Genomic DNA, 24,870 nt, shown 5'->3' on the forward strand with positions numbered 1-24,870 from the left:
ATTCAATAAATACCCAGGTCCAGCTGCACCCTCAGAACATAACAGGATCTCTTCATCCTGTTTGTTACAACTCGTAGGCCCTAATCACAGAGCAAGCATCTTCCTAGGAGACACCAGGCATGGCGAAGAAGGGGCCTGAAGAAAGAGGCAGAGACCAGCCACAGGTCTCCAAGCTAGGGGATAAGCGGGGACAGATTCTCCCTGGCCACCTCCAGGAGGCGCCAACTGGGCAAACCTCACGTCAGACTTCTGCCCTCCAGGCCATAGCAATACCTTTCTGTTTTTTTAAGCTACACAGTTTGTAGAAATTTGTGATGGCCACAGAGAAAGTGGCTACAATTGACCACTGTAGTCTCCGCCATCAATCCTGCAGACCACTCGACACGTCTTGGCCCTGTCCTCTGGTGGCCATTCACAAGGGATCAGTTTGAGACCATTAGATACCAGCCGAATGAAAGGCAATGAAGTTCACTGCCACTCATGGAACAGGGTCCAGTGGCCAGGGGAACCCAGCTTATCTGACCCACAGGCCGAGACTTCCCCTTCATCTTAGGAGACCTCTGTCCTGTCCATGCCTTATCTGGCCTTCCCACATTCACCACCATGGTCCTTGGCCATGTGTGCAGTTCTGCCCTGTAGAGGTTCCCAGCTCATGTGTGATGCCCGTGGGGCCTTAAAACTCTGCCAGACTCCATTGCAGAGTTCCCTACTGTACACCAGGGGCAGCCTCAGCACCCTTGCCAGGGCAGGTCCTCAGCTTGCTGCATACAGGGTCATCCGTTCCTATTATGAGCACACTGTAGTCCTGGGCAGTGCACACATGAGCACAACTCACCCTGACACAAAGCTGCTAGCCTGGGGCACTCCTGAGTAGTGGTGGCAGTGGTGGTAGGGCTTCCCCGCCATACTCTGTGATTCATCTGTTCTCATGGTACCCCGGCAGTTCCACACTCTCACCCAGCTCCTTGTGTCCCTTTAGTGTCCCTCACATGAGCCGGTTAAGTGGGTTCTGTCATTCCTCTGTTGTCAGTTAGGAACCCGAGGTTCTGTCCTCCTGCCTGAAACCTGGTAGCACCTGCTAACACCCCTGTTTTGCTGTCAGCTCTCCATGAGGGTCATAGCAGACACTTTGCTGTCCCTGTCCAGGGGCTTTCTCCCTAACTCCTCCCTCATCTAAGGCTCTCACCAGGAATAAGAAGAAGAAAGAAGAAAGAAAAAGAAGGAGGAGAAGGGGGAGGAAGAAGAAGAGGAGGAAGAAGAGAAAGAAGAAGGAGGCGGGAGGAGGAGAAGAGGGAGGAGAAGAAGAACCTTTTCAGGTTTACGATTCGATTCTGGTCTTGAGGAAGAGCAGGGTGGACCAGGTACCCAGATTCTAAGCAGGAGAGGCACCCTGCCTCCCACACTGATCTAGGTGCTCTAGGTAAGGGTAAGGGTGGGGGAATCTGACCATCTCTACAACATGTGTGCCTGTGGCACTCAGCTGGGAGTTGAGGATGATGGGAGGAGCCTTGTTCTGCACTTTCAGGTTCCCAATCTTGACCCTATACATCCTATAAGCTGGTCATATAATAGCTAAAAATCCCCTATAGTTTACTTTAACCCCCACCTCACCCCCAATTAGAGAGAAACAAGATTTAAGACAGGAGGGGCCATTTTTCCCAAGACCTGTTTGCAAGATGACATCCAGGTCCACCTAGCTTCCCCAAACCTTCTCCAAGTCCCCTTGAGCTCCTGAGGGGAAAGGGTTAAATTTTGAAGCACTTAGAACAGTAGCCCAGACCTCCTAAAGCATGAAGGGACAAGACTTGGGACTTCTTGCACTCCACCTCTGGCCACCAAGGCAAGGGAGCCTGCAGCCCCTACTCTCCCTTCCTCCCTTTCTCTCTTCCTCTGACCTTGGACTTGGCCCTTATCCTGTCTGCAGATCCTGATGACAACTGTTTCTTTGCACACACCCCATGACAGTGCCCCAGCTCTCATCCAGCTGCAGGATTCGGTGGGGCAGGCATCATGGCCACAGGTGAGGAGACTCAGGACAGAGAGCTGCAGTAGTGCAGCCAAGGTCACACAGGTAGCCAGGAGCGGAGTGTGAGGCACTCCTCCTTTCAACCTGAAGGCAACACATGGGGACAGTCAGAGTCTACACGGGCCACTGTTGCTTCTTTTGTGAGATCTGACAGAGGCCAGCAGGGCCTTCCAAGCTCCTGACACAGCAGACAGGAAGCCACCCCTTTTGGGTGTCTGTCCTGTGGCGCGCTCCAACTGGGCCTGACCTCATACCCGAGGGGCTAGGAGCTCAAAAGGAAGTGCCAGTAGGTCTAGCTGTGTGACCAGGGTGGTAGCTTCTTGTTTCTCACCTGAGATGTGGGGACACTAGGATTGTTGCGCCAAAGCAATGTATATGGGGCAAAGAGCTCGGTGGATGCTAGCTGGCATAACATTTGTCAAGGTTCCCTTTAAGGCTGGGTGAGGGGAACGGGGGCAGGCTCTGGAGGGGTGGGTGTCTCTCACTCTGCACACTAAATCATAGGTAGCTTTTCTGCCCTTAACCAGAGGATTTAGAGGCTACTGAAGGAATCCCCGGGACACAGCTCTCAGAGGCCACACACCAGTGGGCTGGCTTCCTGGCTCCAGAAAGGGCTGATGGGCTTTCTGGGCTGCTGGTGGTCTGACCAATGGGCAGCAGCTGCACCCACCCCCTCCTCTGTCTCCTTTCCAACTCCAGGCAGCCTTCTCTGCAGACCATCAATCACCACAGATGGCCTTGTTCAGTCCAATCACAGTTCCCCAGGAACGTGGACTGACCCGCCCCTCGGGCCTTCAGGAAGCTTAGGTGGCCACTCAGGATCCAGTGTCCTTCTGGCCTCACAATCAGTCCCCCAGGGGGCCTCTTCCCAGAGCTCACAGGGCCACCTTTGCTTCTGGAAGCTGAAAGGATAACCCCGTGTCTGCAGAGGTGCAGCAGCAATGTTCACTGTTGTCTTACATGCGGCACTGACATTCACCTGTGGGGACATTCCAGGGTGCTGTGTTGACAGGCATTCCAGTGTCGAGCATCTGTCACCTGCACTCCTGGGGCAGCCCTCACATGGGTAGAGAGTACATTATTGTAGCTGCTGCAGGTCCCTGTGTGTGCAAGGGCTGCACGCATGTGGGGGCAGGTTACACCCGCTTGAGTGTTCATGCTGCATTCAGCACAGGGTCCTAGGAAGCCAGGGATGTGCGCTGTGTGTGCAGGGGCTGTGGTGCATCTATCAGTATAGGCATTGTGTGTTTACATTTATGATACGAACATGCATGACACACTACTCATGGGTTCTGTGTTGGCCCACGGACCCTGGAGTGAATCTGTGCACAGGCATGCACCCTCATGCAAATGGACTGGGTTGTGAAGGTAGCTAAATGGGAGGCATTAGCATCCTCCCCTAGTCCCTCTTCCCCTGCGGACTCCCCAGACTGCAGCCCCTCTTTGCCACTGCCCCTTCAAGGAAGTTACCAGGCGGAAACCCCAAGCTCCAAGGCCTGTGCTCCAAGCCCCCTCCTACTGCACACGTCAAAAGAGAATTTCTCCGGATGGCAACCGCCGCTCTGGGAAATGCCCCAAACGTCAGCTCTGCTCCTCCTAGTGATGTAGAGAGCCATGCCCAGTGGAGGGGAGCCCCTTCCATACTGCTGGGACTCAGCGTCACAATAAGACCCTCTACTCTCGGCTCTGCTGGTGGCCGGCCTACTCCCTTACCCTTCTGAAGGTCGAGCCAGGCTCAGCCTCTAAGGGGGGGGGGGCTTCCCTGATGGGGGTCGGCCAGCTGCAGGGTCCCCTCACCACTCAGTATGTGGAGCAGAGGTCAGCTACTTGGCTCAAAGGGGGTGGCTGTCAGTACCTGCCCACCCTAGAAGGTTCGGATCCTTCAGGGAGGCAGGGAGGAGCCCCAGGTGTCTCGGTGCTCAGAGGGGCCACCTAGACTAGTAGTCTAGTGAGGAGCTGGGCTTTCGGGCTGAAAGTGCCAACTCCTCCATCCATCTAGCATGACTGCTGCAAAATGGCCTGCCCACCCACTCCTGCCCCTGCCTGCCATCGAGGGGACTTGGGACACATCCCTGTCACCACATGCCTAGCTCTCCTCAGCCGTGGATCCCTGTACACAGCGGTCCATCATCAAAGGGACCCTCCACAAGAGCATCCCCTTGGCTCTTTCCTGGGACACCTTCCAGTACTCTATGTCTTCCAGAGGCCAGGATCAAGAGGAGACTGGTGTTTCTGCAGACCGGCTGCCACCACTAGCCCTTGCATAACATCCTGGGGGCATATGCCATCTGGAGGCCACCAGCATCCACCTGAGACCCTGCATCCCCTTCTACGGTACTCCCTGCTCCTGTCCCCAGCCCCCACCCAGCCCCTCACCCTGGACTGTCCCTCAGCCCGGGATCCCAAGCATCCCCAGCTGCCTTCAGATAAACAAGTCAAGCTCCCACTACCCCCCTCTTCCCGCCGCCACCATCAGCACTAGGGGGAAAAAACGGCAAATGCAATCAAATCAAATCAAATCAAATAGGTGAGGGAGGAAGGGGAGAGCAGGACCGGGCGCCTTTATTGTTTATTTTCTCAAGCTTGGGTGAGGGGAGAGATGCCGGTTACTTACTTGGCTAAGGCAATCGCCAGCGATCGGCTCTGGTTCCAGGCGGGCAGTCCGTAATCGCGGTGCGGCAGCTGGCGCCGCGCGGAGCCCAGCCCGCGCGCCCGGTCCCTGCGCAGACTATACCATCGCGCCCGAGGCTGGGGGGGCGCGGCCGCCGGGGGAGGGGCTCGAGCGCGGACCAAACCACCCTGCGTCCGGGAGCGCGGTGCCGGGCATCACTCCCGTGGGACGCATCGGCGGTCGCCCGCAGAACCCCAGGAAGAGGCCAGCTCCCCTCTCGCTGGAGGCTGTGTCAAGGGCACGAGGAGGGGAGGGTCAGGACCCAGCCCCGGACGATCAGGGGTTGGTGAGAGCAAAGGAGGAGGCACTGTTTTCACAAGCCTTCCCCAAGTCACTTCCTACTTTGTTAGATAGGGTGGGGGTTCCAGCCTCCCCAGATACTGACAGAATGCTTCTATACCTGGGAGCAAAGACCGCACAAAGTGGGAACACCTAAATGCGCATATGGTGACGGGGTCTGTGGAGCAGACTCCCTAGTCAGCTGCCCGCTGTCACCTACACCCCTCTGCAGCCCCACAGGGTGCCTGGATGTCCCTACCTGCCCCAGGGTGGGGATGGGTCGAATCAGGAGAACCCTTGAAGAGGCCATTTCTCCGCTGGAGTGTTACCACATTCCCACTATCGGCCAAGGTATCTGTGATGAGTTGGGGGTGACCCCACTGGTGGCTAACCACTTCTAGGGACTCCAGAGTGATTCCATTTTGGAGTCTGCAGGAATGGACTCCCCTATCCAGCTGCTCACTTCCTCCTGTTTCAGCTCCTCTCAGAGCAGACCTGTGGACTCTTAATTCCAGACAGACCTGGACTGTAATTCCAGGGGGACTAGCACCCTAGCAGCCAGCTGAGGGGGTCTCATTGGATGAGGATCCCTTCACTTTCCTCACTGTCTGAGGTACCCCCACACACTATGGTCATGCCTCTACACACCCTAGGAGTGGCATCCTGCTGGAAAGAGGGTATGGCCTATAGAAAGACCTTCAAGGCCAGTGTGTTGGAGCATCTGTCAGCCTGTGTGGGTGCAGGAAGGGCAGGACAAGAGGGGTGCCCCTTGAGCCAGTTCCAGACAAAAGCTGCCTCCTTCCCCACCCCTTCTGCCCACCTAGGAGCCACCCGCCTTTCTGAGCGTCCTGTTGCTGCTCCATCCCCGGCTGGCACGGAATATCAATTTGTCTCGTTAAGCTGAAAAGTCTGCACTGCACCAAAATCAGAACCCGCCACGCAGAGAGGGGCTGAGGAGGGAGAGAGCCAGAGCAGAGCCCAAGGTAGGGCCCCAGAGCAAGGTCATACCACCACCAGCCGCACTGATCTTCAAACCCCCAGACTGATCATAGGGCCCCACCTACCCCGGCCAAGCAGCAGTCTGCATGTGTGAGCATGTACAGAGGTGGGGGTGACCAGACGCTGAGGATGTCCAGGCCTGGTAATTGTCCGTGGAACAAGAATGTGACTCGGGGATGACCCCTTTCTGGGATTGACACTGGAGAGCCTCGGGCCCCATCAGAGGGACTCTTGCCCATGCCCCCTCCCCCCAAAAAAACCCAGCCTCATCTCTGCTTCTCTTTAACCCCACCCTTCCTGGGGGCATTCTAGTGGTCATATAAACTCCCAATCAGCACTGTCCTTATGACCTAGGGCCAGGCTGGGAGGCTAGAGGCCACCCTGCCCCCACCAAGGCCCAGAGAAACCCCTGGACCTTGGCTCAGTGAGGTGGGCCTACAGGGCAGCAGGTGAGAAGCCTTGGCCAGCTGACTGTGTGTGCAGGAGTCTGCCATCATGTCTGCGTCTGGAGTGAACCCAGAGAGTGGGAGCTGGGAGTCACCCATTTCCCCACTATGTCCCTTCCTGTGTTAGGCACAGAGTCACTTGCAGATCAGGAGACCACAGGGCCTTGAACCCTGGGGGCTACTGTCAAGACTTAGAGGAGAAGGCTGGGTGTGGCTGTCAGGGTAAGGCTACACAGTTGACTAGATAAACTGTCCCTGTGACTGAGGTCTTTAGGCCCAAGTCCAGGTTGCCTACAGGTAATAGATAGTGGGGGTGCCTGGCAGGGGTCCCGGTACTCATTTCCTTTGGAGGACTGAGTCCAGCCTGCCCAGAGAGACCATGGAGACATGTTGGCTTCACTCACAGATACTAAGAGCTCCAACATTCAATCAGTTTCAGATTTTGCTTCTTCGAGTCTAAAACTAGCATCCGACAGAAATGAACCCAGATAGCCATCTCCTTGCGAGCCAGGCCCCGTGTCCTTCTGTCTCTGAGTCTGTATCCCGGTGGCTTCTAGGCCCATGAAATTACGCTCATGCTGCAAAGCCATACTCACCTTCTTCTTTTCCAGACACTCCTTCTACTTTCACATACTCGCCTCAGTCTCATCTTTGACCATACCATGCTGTGACGGTCTACAGGTCTGTTCCTCTCACTGGGCTGTGTCTGCATTGGATGGCTCCCTAGGGCCCCATATACTAGGTGCCAGCATGTTATAGATGCAATAAAGTCCTGACTGAGTCACTGCTGTGTGATTTTGACCCACCAAGTACCAGACCCAGCAAGACCCCGGGGAACTGGACTTCCCACAGGCTGGGACTCAAAGGGAAAGGCAATGAATGCTTTGCCTAACGATGTCCTTGAGGGTGGTAGGTGGCCAGGGACATCTGCCTGCCCTAGCCCTGGACCTTGGTCCTCCTCTTTTGGCCGTGGCTACTTCTAGGTCACTGTGTTGCTCTTCCAGGATATGTTAGGGGCCAGGGGGTCTGGGCAAGTTGGGGCATTGGGCAATCAGACAAACAAGGCATGAATGTTGCAATCCTGAAGAGGTTGGACGTGACAGATCAGGGCTACCCGTGGGGAATAGGGCACACAGGCAGGTGGCCAGCTGGGAGGGTCACCAGCAGTTTTTCATCCAGCCTGAGCTGGCTTAGGGTGGATCTGGTCTGAGGGTCAGGGACAGGGCAGGGGTGAGACCTCGGAAGGGCAGGAGAGCAACTGGTGACTCCTGGGTTTAGTTAACAACACTGAGGAAGAGCTTAGGACCAGGACCAGGGATGAAAGGAGAGAAAGCCACTTTGTCAAGATCAGTCTGCTGGAGTCAGAAGCCAGTGGCCTCCGGCCTGGGCCACTGGTTTTCCATGGAGAGATAGGAGGTACCCTTAAGGCACATGGCCACTGTCACCAAGAGCATCTGTCTGTATCCTAGGAGAGAAGCTCCTTCCCAAACCCCTTCTGTGCCTTTCTCTGACCTCTACAACTCTATGTGGGCCCCTTCCCATTTTATAGAAGAGAAAATGGAGCCCTGCAGATCTGGGGACCCAACACATAGAGGCAGAAGGCAGAAGAAAGCCAGAACCCATATGTGTACCACTGGGGTCCTAGGCCTTGTCCTCTGATCTTACCAGAGGCTACCTAAGTCTGAGGCAATAGCCAGGGACTCTGCAGTTGATGCCTCTGAGTGGATCAGAATGTGTACCCAAGAGCCCACATGGCCTGGTTCTTCCGAGATCCCCTCAGTTGCACTGGGGCCCACACCCACTCTATTCTCATACGACTAGCCCCAAACCCCTACAGCCTGCTGACTGTAGAGCTGGCCTTCATGTCCTTTAGACCCGAGTTTCAAAACTAACTCAATCCTTTGCCTTTGAGGCGACCTTCAAGCGACTCAACCTTTCTGGGTCTCAGCTGGCTTATCGCCAGAGTCACACCAGCTACAGAGTAGCAGTGTTAGTCAAGGGGACAATGGCAGGCATTAGTAACAGACTGGACACAGGGCTTGGAGTTCCCTGAAAAATGTCCCATGAAAATGTGACATCTTAGGTCTCTTCCATCCTCCTTTCCTGGCAGAGGACATTCTTCGATACCCCTGTAGGAGGGAAGCTGGGCTTCCACCTGAGCCCCCAGATCCTGGTTTTTGCTTCTAGATTCCTCCACGGGAGGGTATGGGTCTGATTGCTGGTGATGGCCAGTGACTGTCACACATGGCTGGTGACAACTTGGTTACCATCAGGCCTTCGATACAATGCCCCTGTTGTGAAACCCTGAGAGCTGAGGCCTCACTGTAGGTCTAAGTTACAGAGAAGGAAACTGAGGCAGAGTGGGCTATATCAGTGAGTCAAAATCACAGAGACTGGAGACACTGGGACCCAAAAAGCACTGCCCAGGCAAACCCAGCCCGTGGACCTCACTGGTGGGAAGGGAGCTGGCTTTCTTTCTGGTCACAGGCAGAAGTTGTTAGCTCTGCCTCCCACACCAGTGGCAGATAGATGTGTGTCTGTGACCTGCTTGACCTCTGAGAGGGGAATCCCAGACCTCCTGGACTTAGAGCTCACAGAGTAATGAACCAAGGTCACAGGGGCAAGTACCGCAGAGCTGGGGATGGAGGACCCTGAGGACTGCATGGATGAAACATCCCAGACCAGAAGCAACCTCCTTCATGCTCCCCTCAGGCTGGCACTGCCTTGCCAGTGTGCACAGCCACTTCCCCCCATCCACTCTGCCTTGTGACCTTGATGACCTTGATCTCTACCTGTTCTGAAAACTCTACCTGCCCACCCCTGCAGCCCTACTCTGACACTCCCATTACCTTCTGATTCCACACCCTGCTTCCCGCCTCCTGCCTGGAGAACTCCTCATCCTTCAGGAGTCCTCTCCAGCAGCCCGTCCTTCCTGAGCGCCTCCCAGAGTTCCCTGCTCCATCAGCTGACCTTCCTATGCATATGTGTTCATCATGCGGACGTACTCCTGGGGACAGGAACCTGGATCTCATTTTCCCATGGCATTCCTGGCAATGGACACAAAGCCTCAATATCTATTGATCGAAACAGTGAGCGCAAGTTTGTTGAATGAAAATGCAATCCCTGGAACAGGTCTGTGTTTGTCTTTCTTGGTGGCTCTGGAAATGTTCTTTGAACTGGGGCTTCTAGTGTAGGAAGTTTGCCAATGAGTGGGGTTCCCTCGGTATGCTAAGCTTAGAAGGGATAGAGGAAAACCCCCACCTTCACTTGAGTGCCCCTGTCTGGAGAGGCCTTAACTGGGACAGGAGGCTGGAGCTCTTATCCTCAAAAGTCGCATCGACCACACGCAGCAGATCATGAAGTCATTTCTTTGTGTGGGTTAGCCAATCAAGCCTTCAGTTCTCACTGAATAGAAGGCTTTGTGTTGGGGTCTCCAGTTACTTGAGTGTGTGTGGACTTCAGTTCTCCCGAAGGGAGAAGAGCAGGAAGGCGGGGACAGACAGGGTGGAGGTGACGAGTCCTGGGATAGCAGGAGGAGGAGGAAGGGATCTGGACATTTGTCCTGCCCCTCCTTGTTGGCTTGCAACACACAAATTGTCACTCGTTGCTCATCACTATCCAAGGAGTATGTGGTACTATCAGTTCTCAACCTAGAGGTAGGAAGCAAGCCCAGAGAGGGTGTGTGGCTTGCTCATGGCTGTGTGGCACAGGGTGGATGACTGGAACACGGCACTGGGATTGCTCTGTTCTCCTACACTGTGGAGGCTGTGGGACCTTGGAGGGACTGGGGTTCCCTGGAGAAGGCAAGGCAGAGGGGGTAGCAGGTTAGATGGGTGGAGCCAACTTCTGAGTATTAGGGGCGCACAGGTGAGAAATCAGGGCAGAGGGCATCCTCTCTGGTGTCTGTGCTGCATGGTTGTTGCATAGTGACCTCTTTGGCACTTTCCTTAGTGCTAACATGCATGCTTCCATATATACTTACAGAAACATACATGCGCACACACACACACATGCACACACACGCTCACATGCACACACTTACCCACATGCACAGCAGCCCCAGTGTATAGAGTACTATGTCATTTTACTGATGGAGAATCTGGGTAGAGTGTGGGGACCCCAAACCCAGGATTCCATAGATGAAATCAGAACCAGAAATTAGGCCCTTCTGGGAGTTTTCCATTCTATAGCTGGGTCCATAGGCTCATTCTGGGGCTGTCCCCAGCCATTACAGCCCTTCCCTGCTATTCAGATCTTCTGGGGACTTCTAGGGAGCTCATTTGTCTCTCAGATCTCCATGGTACCCTAAGATGACCAGGGAGCCCAAGTGGGCACTAAGAGCACAGGGCTGGAACTGACCTGGTCCCACCCATGCTCCTGGAGTGCTGTTTGACTCTGGACAGATTTCTTTCCAAATGACGAGTACACTTCCACACAGTTCCCACATCTCCAGGCTCACAGACTCAGTATCCATCAGTACCTGCTTCCCAGTTGCTAGAAAATGGCCAGATATGGAGAACACGGGAGACTGGAGAACCTCAGGATACACCCATGGGAGAGTGAGACAGGGCATAGAGTGCTCACAGGGCATCAGACCTCTTGGTGAGGGCAGAAGGACTCTGGCTTCCCTGCAGGGCTGTGACTAAGCAAGATCTAGAGGCTGAGCAGGGGGCTGGGTGTGCCAGGCAACAGGGCTGGGTGTGCCAGGTAACAGGAGTAGACTGTGCGAAGGTCCTGAGGCTGGAAAGCACCATGCAATTCTGAGGAACAGGAAAGGAGGGCTGAAGGACTGCAGGGGAGAGCAATGGCATAGGGTGTCTGTGTGGCTGCTCTACAGATGCCTGTCTGTATCCTGGGAAGGCTCCCAGAGAAAACTGAGGCTGCGGTTCGTATGCTGTCTTCCTGGCCATCTCCTCATATTCAACCCTGCTAGCTTCTCAGTGAGCGAAAGGGGCCAATGGAGAACGTCAGAAACACCAGTGACCATGCCCAGAGTGTGGAGGAGGGCAGACTGTAGGAGACCTGACAGGGGATAGGAATTGAGTTGAGAGTAAGACTCACTAGTCAGGGCACAATGTCCCCCAACAGGGTCTGGACTGGCCCTGGGTGGCCCTGCTGATACCAGTCTCAGGGAAGCCAGGACCGTTGCTTAGTGTGACTAAGAGGTGGCCTGGTTGGAAGAATCACTGTACACTGAGGTTACTCTAGGACCTTCTCACACGAGGATGCATTGAAAGCCTCCCTGGGCCCTTCAAGGCAATGTATCACCCCATTTCACAGATGATCAGACAGAGGCTCAGAGAGCACTAGAGCAAACCTGCCCAGCTGGTAGGCGTAGATGGGATGCTGAGTAACTCTTCGTCTCCCTGTTACTGGTCTGGGGGAGGTTTGCCTCTTGCTAGGAACTTCTGCAAGTAGCCTTGGGGAGCAGGGAGGAATGAGAGGAAAAGGCAGGGTGAGAGCCAGAGCTGGGCTCATGGACTGGCTGCCCTTGATAGCTGATCTGGGTGATACTGATGGACTTGACTGATTTCTTTAAGCCAGGCCTTATACATCCTCCCCAGAGGCTGCTGGGAATTTCTCCTGAGAGCTGTCTTGAGCAGGTTCACATGGACACACTTCCCTGCCCTCCACCCAGCCCAGTCTTCCCCGCTCACAGTCTGAGGCCAAGCAGTGGCTGCTTCCCTTACGACATGCGCCACAAAGCCAGTGATGGGGTCTTCTGGCCCATGAAGAAATCTAATCACCCTGTGAGGTCACCTTGCTTGGAGTTCATCTTCACTGGCTGTGGCTCACCAATGAAGCTACAACAGTCTGCCTGAGTGCAGGCTGCTGTCACCACCAGCCCACAGCGTGTCAGGAAAGAACACTGTACCAGTAGTCACCAGGATAGGACAGACTCAGGGGCATCTATGACAGTCTGACTTTATCCCCCAGTCCCCATGACCTGGCATCCCTCTGACAAAGACTCAATAGAAGGAGAACATGGAAGGGCATGTCCAATAGGAACAAGGTACTGTGCCATTCTTGGGGGCACATAGGAGCAGGGTTAGGGGTCAAGGTGATTGTAACTGAACCCTATCGCTGCTGCTTAGGTCTGGGTGGCTGAGAGATGGTTGCTGAGCTAGTTTGAATTTCAGTTCTTACATCAGCCAAGTGGAAGCAATGCTTGGGGTTAATGGCACTCCAGAAGGCATGAGTGAGCCATGTGTATACATGTGGTACATAATAGGTGCTTAGAAAAATCCAGCTTGTGTTTCCTTCATCTCTACTCTGCCAAGGTGACATCTTCAACTCACATGACAGCTGGACTTTGATTGCAAACCAAATTAGAAAGAATCTGAAGTGGGCACTGCTTCGCGCTTCAGCATTAATTAAGCACCTACTATATGTTTAATGGTATGGGTACTGTCTTCTGGAAGTAGAGCTTATAGATGAAAAAGAAGGAAAGAAAGGAGGAAGTCTGGAAATCTTGAGGGGTGCCTTTGTAGGAAGAATTTCCCCCTTCCTTCTCCTGGGGTACCTCAGGCACCCTAGAACCACATAGCTGGAAAGCATCTCTTTCACGACTTGGCTAAAGCACTGAGATGCTGCCCCATAGAAGAACCAACACATCAGCCCCTAAGGAGCACCTAATCCCAACCCAGTTCCTAGAACAGTGCTGGCTCGAGGCCGAGAGATCTAACCTAGAGCATCATTATTGGTTTGTGCAGAGCTCAGCTCAAATATGAACTCTGCCATGCGTTGGCTGTGTGGCCCTGGGAAAATCACTCTACCTCTCTGAGCCCTATTTCTTTATCAGTCATGTGACAGGAACATCCATCTTAGTCTATCTTGGGAATGATTGTTCCTGTTAGGTGTGGCAAGCACAAACTTCTTTGTGAAATTACCCACAAGCCCCTTCTCTGGGGCACAAGCACCTGTACCTTGCACGGTGTTACTTGGAGGCAACCTTGCCCCGTGGAGTCCTGGAATTGCTTGTGGTGCCTGCCTGTGACCTCACTGGCAACTTAGACCCTGTCCAGGTGACAGTGGACCCTACAAGGATGGCATCTACTTTCCCAAGAGCTGCCTGGGCACAGGTAACAGCCGTGCATGGTAACTGGGGCTGGGCATTTTCTCCACTGGTCCTTTTCATTTGCCCCAGCCTTGGGCTCTGATGGCAACTGGAGGACTCGGCACATTGCTTCCTGATGGTTGCCACTCTGCTCTGCCCAAGGGTTCCAGGCAACACCAATGAGAGACCACTCTAAGTTGGCCAGTGAAGACCTCGCTCTCTCTTCTCTCCCCTTTTCTTGCTTTGCCTCTGTACCCAAAGCCTCTGCCCCAGCCCTCTCTGCCTCTGGAGCACTGAGGGTCCCTTCTCTAAATTCTCCAGTGTTTGACCACATGAGACACAAACTGTCTTGGTCTCTCCATGCCTCGGTTCCTCCCCTATGGTCCACAAGCCTGCTGGCCCTGGAGCCCTGGAATAAGTTCTGATCTGGAATCTTCCTGTGTGGCACTGGCCGAAGGCTGCTGCCTCTCAGAACAGGGGTGTAACAGGGAGATGGTGCCGTTTATGGGCTCTTGTGAATTCTGCCCACAGGTCTCACTTCTCCTGACCACTGTCTTTCCCTGTTCCATCATCTGCAAAATGGAGGTTGGAGCTGGCTAGATGGCAGAGTGGTAAGGGCACTCGCTGCCAAACATGATGTTGAACACAGGTTCAGCCCCCGGGAACCACATGGAAGGAACTGACTCCTGCAAGTAAGTTGCTTTGGCTTACACACACACACACACACACACACACACACACACACACAATACATGGATATAAAAACCTCTAAAATATGAGTGAGGGGTTTGCATTTTTGTAGAACTGCACAAAGATCCCCTTGAGAGATCTGCCAGCTGGGTTTGGGATGAAGTCACTCGGAGGGCTGCTGGGCTACATTGAAGGGCAAGGCTACATTCTACAGACAATTTAAGATGTTTGGGGAAACACACACACACACACACACACACACACACACACACACACACACACTCACCACCACAGGAATGTCATTTATAGTCAGCTCCCGTGCAGGGTTCTGTTGCTCCTTGCCTGCTCTGCTAAAAATAGCAATTGACAAAAGGGCATGCGGGCTCCGCCTACCTGAGGCAGCTACAGGGGGCAGGAACGTGTCTTCCTCCGTTGAAGGCAGACCTCCTCCCACCTACCTGTTTCACATGGCCAATGGCCATCACTTTCCTCACCTTGGCCGTGGCCATGGTCATGGTCATGGAGGAGTTTAAGAATACCAGGGAGAAACGTGGGCTGCAACCCTGAGGCTCACACTAGGAATGTCCCTTGGGCCCTGGTAATGACAGTGGTACTGATGGAGGTGACACTCAGAGCCACGATACATGGAGCGCTGGTGACAGCTCAGAATGTAACAGGTGGAGTGAACTCCAAGAGTTCTCAAGACCAGCAGAAAAGAAAGATTGCTGTCCATTTTATACAGGGACCTGGGCACCTGTCTCCAGAGTGACAGGGTATCCCCTCCTAGCCTGCTTTTGACTGCAAGTAGGGCCTACTGGGCAGGACTCAGGGGGCCCCAAGGCTTGCTTTGTGATGTGGCAGTTGGGTGGGGGCAGAGAGACCGGTCACTGTTATGGCTGGGCTGTGGCTCAGTGGGAGAGCGCTGAGCGCTGGTAAAACACCCAGGGCCCCGGGTTATATGCCCAGCTTTTGTTGATTGCAGCATTGAAAACCAAGACCAAGCCCACTAACCAAACAAAGCCCCGTAGTCCGTGATGACGTCATGGGGGCAGTGCACAACTGGAGGAGGGGAGGGAACGACCAGCAGCAGGCACAAGAAGAAGAAGGGTATGTGGGATGGGGCAGCACTCACAGAAGGCACCTAGAGAGGGCACCACTCCACAGCAGAACCCCCAAACATCAGCAGTGAAGTTTCCACCCTACAGGATATTCAGTCTTATGATAGATAGTTCATGGCTCCACAGGCTTGGTTTTCAAGGTGTCACTACTGGATGGTGGCAGACCACATAGGAAGTGGGTGCTTGTAGGAGGTTCCTGGAGAGCAAGTGCCCCTCCCCCATTTCCTTTGACTGCCTGGCAGCGAAGATTTTGCCCTCACAGAGGTGTGCCCGAAGCAAATGGCTGTTCCATCACAGGCTGGAACCTCCAAAACCATGAGCCCCAAACTTTTCTGCCCAACGAGGTGACTGTGTGAAGTATTTTGCAACAGTGGCAGAAAGCCGACTGACGCAGTGTGTGATTTAACATTTGTCTTCGAAACAATTCCTTTATTGAAACCCAGTGTGGCTGGCCTTTTGTATCCTCGGATTCCCACACCTCCAAGTCAACCAAATGTGATTGGAATAGCTTAAGAGATGCATCTGTGCTGGGAATTATTTCCACGACAGATGGATGTCTTGGGTGTTATAAGTCATAGGAGAATCCATCTGAAGTGTGGGGAGGGTGTGTGGAGGCTCCACGAGGCTGCTACCACTTGCAAAATTTCACTGTGGTTTCAGCAGCCATGGGGGTTTCTGAAGCCACCCCTCTCAGATCTTGGGGGGATGACTGTTTTACCACAAATCTTGCTTAACTAGGGTGGTACACTGTTAGCAAAACAGGACAGGTACACTGTTCACGGATCGGACGGCATCCTGTCTGTCCCTTGGAAACTTTGGCTGAGACCCTGGCTGGAGAGTGGGTTTCGAGAGCTGATTGAGGCTGTGGAGAGATTTTTCAGAGGCTAGAAGGGACTGGAGGCTCTCCTAGGGGCTGCCAGTGTACGGGGGATAGCTCTGGGCATGAGGGGAGTTTGGGATCACCCTGGTGCAGTCTCCCTCCCCAGCCTCAGGTCTCGGCTACCTCTGCACTCAGGGATAGCAGCTCCCTAGAAGCTTTTTCTAACCACCACGGCGTCCTGACCTCAATGGCTAACACACATTCTTGGCCTAGTTAGAAAGCCCCTCGCCTCTCGTATTTATAGCTCCTCCCCATACCACTTATGCCTCAGAGGGAGACTCAGCCCTGCTTTGGAACCTGCCCCTCTCAAACAGGGTCTTTCCATGGAGCCCAGGCTGACTCTGCATTCATGCCCCTCCTGCTGCTTCCTTCCGGGGGCTGGGATCACAGGGGTGTGTCATCACACCCAGCCAAAGACCTCTTTCCATCGAGCCTCCCTGACCCGAAGGCATTGTTAGACCCTCCTCTTTGCGGGACAGAATGGATCAGGGATGTCACTGTGTGGCACCCTCATCCTCAAATTGGAATGGTTGAGGTTTGAGTTCACCGACTGTGCATGGGGCCTAGTTTGAAGAACTCAGTCCATGTAAGCTTGCCTTTTTCTTGTAATTACCCGTTAGTCAAAGGAAGAAACTGAAGCACAGAAAGGTTGAACAGCTTGCTTGAGCTCACACAGCCAGATGGCTTTTGAACCCGACTCCAGAGACAATTCCCTGGGTCCTGGGCTGAACCTGGCACATGAACTAGTTCCTCAGTGAGTGGACTTCCTCTTGTTTTTTTGCGTTTTTGAGCTCTTACCATCTATAAATGGGTGGCAGGGAAGAGATGATAGTGGCCACTCATGGTCCCAGCCTGGTGGGTACATGAGTTCTCATTTTACAGATGAGCCTCACGGTGGCATCCTTGGTCCACTCCTGTGCCCAAAGAGGAGGGTCTCACTCCTGAAGTCTAGACCCTTCAGGGGAGTTCCCAGGGATGTGGCTGATGTGACCACAGAGCAGGGCAAGGTGTTACCACAGTTGGGGCCCAGGCATCCTCTTTCCAAAGGGAACACAGAGACCCAGGAAAGGGCATTCATTACCTAGTGTCTGTAGTGAGTGACAATGGCTAGGGGGCATGGTGGGGCTGGCTTAGTCCCTTGCTCCATCTAACCATCAAACTCTTCTTGTTCTCATACCAAATATTTATTTATTTTTTCTTTAAAACTTCTGTTAGATTATTTATTTAATGCGTATGAATGTTTTCCTGGATCTAAGCACGGTATGCATGTAGTGCTTGTGGAGGCCAGAAGAGGGCGTCATATCCTCTGAGACTCTAGTTACAAATGGCTGTGGGTGCTGCTATGTGGGTCCTGGGAACTGAGCCTGGGTCTTCTGGAAGAGCAGCCAGGGCTCTTGCCCGCTGAGCCATCTCTCCCCATCCATGCCCCATGCCTTTTCAAGTATTGGTTTGAGGATTTTAAGTCCCCTGTCCCATGATCACTTCCAGTTCCAAAGTACAGAAGGCAAGAGAACACTGCTCTGCCATTGCCTGGGGTTTTGCTCTGTGTAGCTCTGTGGAAGGAATGATACAGTCATGTGTTCATCCAACAGCCATGGGCACATCACTTCCTCCATGCGAGCCAAGAGCAGTCTCTTTGGAAGTTGGAGTCCTGGCCTGGAGCATTCTGCTTGAGCATAAAAGGACCGGTACTGAATGCAGAGGTCTGTGCTCACCCTGTGCCAGCATGACATGGGGGCACCCTATCAGGCCTTTGTCATCCACTTCCTCTCTTTACATCCATCTCCTGTCTACACAGATCCAGCCGCAGCTCTGGGTCTGGGGCCCACATCTACACCAGTACCCTGACTCAGTATATAAGGGCAATCTGTACACTGTCTTGTCTTCCTGATCTTTTTAACTAAGGCTTGGGAGCTAAACTCTAACCTCAATCTCAGAGGAAGCTAAGGCATCCCAGAACAAAGAAGAGAGGTGTCAAGCTGTGGGCTGCGTGTCCTTAGCCAGGAAACTGATGGGCGACCCTGATTTAATTAGCTTTTTCTTGCAATGATTTAGAGAAGGCTGTAATTAGCTTGGGGGCCCAGAGGGAGAGGCCTGGGTGGTGGAGCCATGGAGGAGCAGGTGGCAAAGGAGGGTGTGGGCTGGATTCAAGATTGGACCCCTGTTTTTCCAGGCAATGCAGGTTAAAGTACCTGGCTGCTTAGGGGAAGCGAGTCCTGCAGAAACTGGACCTGGCTGGGGAAGCTGTGGGCTCTGGGCTGGCCTTTATGGTTTGTTTTCGTTTGGTTGTTGCTTTTTGGTTCATATTAGATTACTACATATATCCAGGCCACAGCGTAGTGGCCTGGAGGGTGGCACTTAGGCTAGGCCATGGTAGATAAATCTTCGGAGGACCTTGTAGCTGGCTGAGGACATTCCCCATGATACCAAGCTAATAAAAAGGGAGGAGGCCATGTTTCCAGTTTGGAGGAGGAAGCTCCCAGAATGGTACTGTATGTGGGATTGCTAGACATTAGTATTCGTCAAACACTGACTGAGGGTTTGCCCAAGACCCTAGTCAGCCTGAGCCTGCAAGGCAGAGCTCAGGCTGGTGGAGCTGTGGTTTGGGGACGGCTTGTTCCTACCCTGGGGGAGGGCTGGTTCACACAGTGTGGCCAGTGGGACCTAATGGGAAGCACTTGGTTGCAGGAGTGGAGTTTCAGAATCAACTCTAGTGTCAGAGTGGTCCACCTTCAGCACTGGCATTGTGCCACCTGAGAAAGGAGGTGAGCTCGAGTATCAGCTCTAGGAAACTAGCCTTGCTTGTCATGTCAGCATTTTTTTCTGCATCTTCTGGATCGCCATCGAGTGCCAGAGACCACTGTCACTCTGCCTCCCCCAGCAGCCCCAGGTGTGGCTGGCAGCAGAGCCCCTGCTTTCCCACCTGTCTCTGGGGGTAAAAGATGAGGAGGCCTGGGGGTGGAGAGAAGATGGAACGCAGAGGCTTTGCTCAGCTTGGTGGATGCACGTGGTGTAGCTGCTGCGAGCCAGGCCTCCCAGATGCAGAGCCCTTGCCTGCCCCCAGCCACTTATGTTCCAGGCATGGATCTTCTGTGGACCTCCCTGTCCAGTGCTCTTTTCCTGGGTTCCTCAGCTGAACAGCTCCCCAGGGGCCCTTACTAAGCTCCCATTTTGCCCCTGTCTACCTCCAGGTCTGTAGCCCAGCCTCAGACGTGGTTCTGTTCTCACCAATGCTACGCACATCCAAGCTTCACTTCTCAACTGCTTAGCCCTCTCGTCCTAACAACCCTCTCAGGAAGGCCCAGGGAGGTTATACAGTTGGCTCAGGGTCACACAGATAGGACCTAAAAGACCTGGAATTTATTCTACATCTCTTAAAGTCTCCAGCCTGAGGTCCCGTCTGAGAACCTGACACCCTGTGACTGTCATGTCTAAAAATGTCCCTTTTGTCTCATGGTCATCATGCTGCAAGGCCCCTTGCTTTGTGGTAGCCTCTGCTGAAGACAGCATTGTACTTATTGGCGCTGGGGAGGAGATAATTCTGGAACGTGTCCAAGAAAAAGACGTGAATACTTTAGCTCCGCAGCTCTTGCTTGCAAAACACACTGAGCCCCAAACAGAAGTGAGCCTGAGAAGGTCTCAACCCAGCACTGCCCACTGGTCAGTTCACGGTCAACAGAACTCCATGGCAGCGTGCGCGGGCTTCCTCCCACAGAGAGATCAGGCCAGAGTCACATCTGCGGTAACCTCAGGTGTGTCCTAGCCCCTCTAGACCCTCTGTTTCTTCATCGGCAAAGATGCTGCTACTGGGTTCAGGCTTGCTCTGAGGGCAAGGACGATGTGGAAAGGTCTAGATTAGAACCCGCACATGAGAGGCGTTCCCCAGTTTTCTAAGTGAAGGTTATGAGCATGCATGGAGGGAGTGGAAGAAAAGGAAGCACGGAGATTCTCAAAAGGGCTGGTGCGATGGCGCTTGCCAGTGACCACACAGGGTGAGTTCCATCATCTTGTCCTCTGCCTATGTTGTGATATATTATCTTCACCTCAGGGTAAGGACTCTCTCAGTGCCCATCTCACAGGTAAGAAAGTGGAAGGGCCAGCAGGGCAGGTTAAATGGGAACCAAGTGCTAGTTTTTCAATGAAAGGCAAAAGCAACTGGAAGGTTGCCCGGGACCCACCTGCCAATCACATGGCTCCCTAACTTCTGCCCCTTCTTCCCTCGGTCTCTTCAGCCAAACTTAACAATTCCTTCCTGGCGGGCTACCTTGGCCACCCTTGACTGTGGCATATAGTGAGATCCAGGGACACCCTTGGAATTCTGGTTCCCAACCTGTCACCCTAGGGTTGGGGTTCTGCAACCTCTGCTAGGATTCTAAAAGGGGTGGGTGTCCCTCCTGTCTATCTCCATACCTGCTGCACCTGTCACTGGGTGCTGTAACATCATACTTCAGAACTCTGGGCCAAGGGGAAAATTCCACTGTCCTCTCTCCTTCTCTACTGTAAGCTTTGGTAAAGGGGAAGCTTGCGTGGGGCAGAGGGGATAAGAAGGCTTCCTGCTGGCTCCACCGATCTGTCACATGCACTGAGGTGCAGACATTTCTCGCTGAGCCTCAGTTTCCTTTTTTCCTCCGCCACAACATAAAATGAAAGAAAGCGAATTGGCAGGGCCAGGCTGGAGTAGAAACCACAAACGGCCCATTTGCAAGAGCAGCTTAAAATACATTTGTTTGTTTTGCTTGGAGCTTAAAATAAAATTGAATTAAATGCCAATGTTGAAAAATTGGAGGACCGTGCCTAGGAATTCAGACTGCTGGCTTCTTCTAGGATGCTGAGGCTGTCCGTGCTGGAAGCTGGCTGAGGGAGGAGGAGGAGGCCACAGAAATGGACGCCTAGTCTCCTGGGTCCCCTCCAGCCTTGTTTCTGGCAGAGTAGCTACCTGGACATGAGATGTGGGGAGTTGACACTGCCTGGACCGGTCTGTCCTGATCACGGATGCCCCTTCCCATGTGCACAACGAACACCCAACCTGGCCTGGGCTTGTTCTAGAAGCAGCAAACACAACGAGGCAGCTTGTACCTACTAACCCACCATGGGATTCCTGGGCCCTCATGAAGTGAGCTCCCTGGGTATCATACTAGATTCACTGAAAGAGACACTGAGGCTCAGACAGGCTACCTCACTTGCCGAGGTCACGTGATCAGCAAGTGGGAAGATTGAGATGTGGATACCAGAAGCCTGCCTCCTTCAAATCTGTGCCACACCAAAGAACAGAGGTGTCCCCAGGCCCTTTGCTGGGGTGGGCACTCCCATGGTTCTGCCCAAGTTTTTCTCTCTCCATGGCACACAATTGTCACCCTCCCCTTATCCCTTCCTCCCTCACACCACACACCCACCAACTCTTGATGGCTTCTCAGCAATCAAAGAAGGTGCAGGTACTACCTCCCTCCCCCCATCTGAAGGTGAGGAAACAGAGAGCTTTGAAGTAATTCATCCATGTTACGTGGCCAGAGCAGTAAAACCGGGGTATGAACCTGGATCCCGAGCATTGAAGACTGTGCTCTTGGCAGCCTGGAGTGCCTGTGTGGTCTCAGACACTCGGCTGGCATCCTCCTTCACCCACCTGTACACTCAAGTGCGGTCCTGACTGCTACCTTGCCCTGGACCTAGTGACATAGAGACGCCTCTAGTGGCTCCTGGGTGCAACTACATGGGAATTCAGCTGGATTGGAAGGTGACATACACCTTCAGAACAGGGTCTGGGGCCAGAGAGAGAATTGGTTTCCAAGCCACTGCCCAGGAGATTGAGGCAGAGGGAAGCTGGTGTGCCTGGCCATTTGTTTCAAGGAGAACATGGTGGGGGCACCTGTGCATCAGGAGACCCCTGTCCCGTTCTACCCTCCACAACTACAGCAAGGACCAGCTTTCTGGCCTGAAGTCCTGAGCAAGTGCACCCTCTGCCTGTTCCTCAGTATCTCTCTCTGTGAAAAGAAGAGGTTACATCAGCAGAGGGTGCAAACTGTCAGCCCTAAGGCCTCATTCAGACTCGGGGCATGTTTATTGAGAAGATATATTTATATTTTAAATTAAGTGTATATGTGTGTGTTGGGGGGGGTGGCCTGTGTGTGGGATGTGCATGTAGTTGGGCTTGTAGAGGCCCAGAAGAGGCTGCTGGAGCCCCTGGAGCTGGAGTTAGAGGATAATGTGAGCTGTTATGCACGTTCTGGGAACCTAACCTTGGTCCTCTGGAAGAACAGCAAGTGCTCTTAACCACTGAGCCATCTTGTCAGCCCCTGCAGAGCATATTTCTGCAAACACCTTTGTTGTTATTGTAGAACAATGTTAAATTTGTTCAATACCGTGAAGATGACATGGAGGTGCTGGCCTTGCCCCCACTTCCCCTCGTTATGGATGTCTAACAGTAGCAAGCAAAGATCTCACGAGGAACCGGCGTCCATATGCTAATATCCACGAGACTCCACATTCCATCGAAATTGCTTTCTTTCACCTACTAATGCCCGGGTCTGCTCCTGGGACCCTCATTGTCCTACATTTCATCTCTTCTGCTTCCTAGGCTCCTTGTGGCTGTGACAGGTGCATGGCATATTTAAAAATTAAACAAGCTATTTCAGATGGGATGTACCAACTACCAGAAACAGGTTGAATCTCACACTGATTTCACAGGCAGTAACCGAGTTCTGGTCAGAGATGAGTGTTTCCTCTCTAAACACATATATTCATGTCACGCCTCTGAAGGACTGGATCTCCAGTTTACCGCCATCCCAGAACTCCCTATTGTCACCATGCAGTCTCCAGCATCATCCTGTATCACTGGCTTGGCACCTGTCATCTTCCAACTGTACACAGACAGGCCTCCTCTGGTTTACTCATCTGTGAAATGGGCACCATACTACCTTCTGCCAGATCAGCTGAGGTTGAAATGAACTGAGGTATGCACAGATGATTCTCAGCAGGGTACCATTCATGACCAGGGACCGTTCTCTTGCTGCCGGTATATTATGGGCAGATGTTTTAAGTTCCCTCTTCCTAAAGTAAACCCAACCCTTCTTCCTCTGCCTGCTCTCTGTCCCTGTTGGCCAGGTAAGGCCAGTGCAGAAGAGGTAGAGACAAGCTTGCTAAAGTAGGTCCTACCTATCTATGTGCAGAACCACAGACCTCCAATGAAGACCCCAGACCCAGTGCCAAACCCAGGGTGAGGACAAAGCCAACCCCCAATCTAGGCTCTGCAGGTCAAGCCTCTTGGGGGAGTACCATCTTCCTCTGCATGGCACCCCTAGACTGGAACCCAGAAATAAGGAGGTTGTGAGGGATACACGTCCAAGGGGTCACTCCTTGCCATGGTTACACATAGTGTAAACAGAGATGGGACAAGAGCAGCAAGGGGAACAGAGCCTGGGGCAGGGCTACATCCTGCTTGCCCTCTGCTGTATGACTCAGGCAAACCCTCACCTCTCTCTTAGTCTCCCTTCCCCAGTAACAGTCGCAAGGGGCAGTAGTGACAAAAGTGATGGTGGTGGTGGCAACAGTAGGTCCCCACGGACACACAAGGTGCAGCATCAGCCCTTCATGTACTTAGCCCACTTCATACATACAAGCGCCCTAGGGACAGTCCCATCCCCATGACCATTTCACATGTGAGGAGGAGAGGACTGGAGGCTGGGAACTAATCTGAGGCATGCAAGCTAGAAGATTCAAATTCTCTGATTTGGGGCGTGAGCCCGCACCCTAGGCCTGCCTCTTCTGTAGCCACCCATGAAGGCAAAAGATGCCTTGCAGGTGTCGGAACAGATTCCACTGTGGACTTGCTGCCCCTGGGGCTAAAGTCACATGTGCAGTGGGAGCACACCTGCTGCATACACCTGTGCCGACAGGACACGTTTGCTGCATACACCTGTGCCGAGGGGGCACGCCTGCCGCATACACCTGTGCCGAGGGGACACATTTGCTGCATACACCTGTGCCGACAGGACACGCCTGCTGCATACACCTGTGCCGAGGGGACACGCCTGCTGCATCATTTGAGTCTCATGGTGGTGATATTGTGTATGTACCCGCTATTATGCCTCTCTCTCTCCAGTTTCTACTACAGGAAGTGGAGTCACAGAGACCTGAAATAAGTGTCGCAAGTGACTCAAGGGTGTCAGCATGGAAGGCGGTCTGGCTTTCTGCCCATTCACACACAATTTAGCAGACTTCTGGAGGGCCTGCAATGGGAAGCCAGGGACTGTCCCCTGGGTCCCTTGTTAGCACCCACTGAACTCACCTATCCCTCCAGCCTCCCTCTGGTCTAAGGCTCCAACTTCACAGTTTTCACCCCTAAACACTGGGCATTTCCAGCTGACCAGCTGCCTTCCCAGGCTCCCTAGGATACTGGAGGCACATGAGCCAACCTCTCATACCTGATCCAGAGATGATGAGCGATCATGCTTGGGTCCCTTCTGAGTTCCAGTCCCCCCAACACATGCTCCCACTCGGATCTCTTGGTATCAGCAGCCCAGCTGTCTGTAGCCCGTGGCTATACCCTTCGAGGAAGTCCAGCGGGCACAGCAGGCAGTGCCCCTGACACCTAAGTCTTCTCTTTCTGGTTTAGGAACCGGCAAGGAGGGGGAAGCTAGGCTGGTAAGGGGCGGGGAGCGTGGCTGGGCACCGGAGGCTGGGGACTGGCCTCTTCCATTCCCTGACAAAG

At 53.4% G+C, this 24,870-nt stretch overlaps 1 protein-coding gene across 4 annotated transcripts in view; it reads right to left on the reverse strand.

The window, feature by feature from the left end:
• Positions 1-24,870, reverse strand: part of Atp2b2 (ATPase plasma membrane Ca2+ transporting 2) — a 312,886-nt gene that overhangs the window by 147,700 nt on the left and 140,316 nt on the right. The gene's annotated exons all lie outside the window — the stretch shown is intronic.

The sequence above is a fragment of the Alexandromys fortis genome, unplaced genomic scaffold (genome assembly GCF_014885135.2).
Source record: "Alexandromys fortis isolate MF-2015 unplaced genomic scaffold, M_Fortis_MF-2015_v1.1 scaffold_59, whole genome shotgun sequence".
Lineage (NCBI taxonomy): Eukaryota > Metazoa > Chordata > Mammalia > Rodentia > Cricetidae > Alexandromys > Alexandromys fortis.